Source organism: Rattus norvegicus, chromosome 4 (genome assembly GCF_036323735.1).
Source record: "Rattus norvegicus strain BN/NHsdMcwi chromosome 4, GRCr8, whole genome shotgun sequence".
Classification (NCBI taxonomy): domain Eukaryota; kingdom Metazoa; phylum Chordata; class Mammalia; order Rodentia; family Muridae; genus Rattus; species Rattus norvegicus.
In genome coordinates, this window is record NC_086022.1 from 171,072,848 (window position 1) to 171,074,187 (window position 1,340).

Genomic DNA, 1,340 nt, shown 5'->3' on the forward strand with positions numbered 1-1,340 from the left:
TCACAACATAATATTATACTTACTGCCTGACCTCTTTAAGTTCTTTGTTTTGGTTTGGTTTGATTTTCTTTGAGTTTCTTTGATACAGTATTTTTCTATGTAGTCCTGGCTATCCTGGAACTTGCTCTGTAGATCAGGCTGACCTTGAACTCAAAGATGATAAGCCTCTTTTCTGCCACCCTGAGTACTGGGATTAAAGGAGTGTATCACCACCACCCAGCATCTCTTTGAATTCCAAATACAAATATGCATCATTTCGAAGAAGCTTTAACTTTATTATTCTGGTCATTGTGGAGATTCATGAAGCCTGTGTTCAATGTGCACCTCTTTCCAAGATGTCCTTGCAAAGCCCTTGAGAGCATGCAATATTGAGAAAGAACTAAAGGTTTCATGTCTTAAGTAATTGAGAATTGGCAAGTCTTTGTTATGCAAAGCAACCAAGCAAGAGTGCCTTGGTGAAGTCTTCTAATATTCACTTCTAACCAGGCTTCCCTCTTGATGGAAACCATTGTCCACCATCTCTGCTTCAGAAGGAGCTGGTCTGAGCTCCATCCCTAAGGGGTGGGCTTTATTCAGCATAACCCTTGATGCCTTGATGCCTTGACGTGATGGCAATCCCTGATTGCGATTGCTTCCATAATGACAACATGACCCAAATCTGATGCAATGCAGATATAAAAAGATTGCCAAATGCTTCTGTAAAGTTAAGAAAACCAGGCTATCCATCCATCCAGGGAAGCAGGAAGACTGACTGAGATCTTCAGTTCTCCCTCCTCACCTCCAAAGCCACCTGCTATAGCCTCCTCCTCTTCTCTGCCCCCATCCAATAGATCACACAGACTTCCAAATCCTCCAGTCTAACTGCATACTCCTGCTGTTACCCCACCCCCAACTCTAGCAGGCATTCACTGGGAATTCACCAGCCAAGCCTGACAGAAAAACAAGCAAACCAGCAAAGCAGGCAGGCAAGCTCTAGATCTTCATTCTCTCTCCTCTGATCCAAATCATATTCCCCAATCCAATCCTCAGAACAGATTAATTGTGGCCTCTTCTTACTCTCTGCCTCCATTCTTAGGGGACTAAGCAGATCCTGGTGGAATGCCTTGCTCCCCTCCCTCCTGTGGACCCCTCAGTATAACACCTATCCCCATCCCCAAGTGTCAGCTCCCAATACCTAGAAATACCTTTTACCTGAAAACCCCAGAGGCTACTGGAATGATCCCAGAATCCCCTATCAGGCAACAAGAAGCCATCACAACCTCCCAAGAAACGGAGAAGGCAACAGAAAGCAAGGGATTAAAACACACACACACACACACACACACACACACACACACACA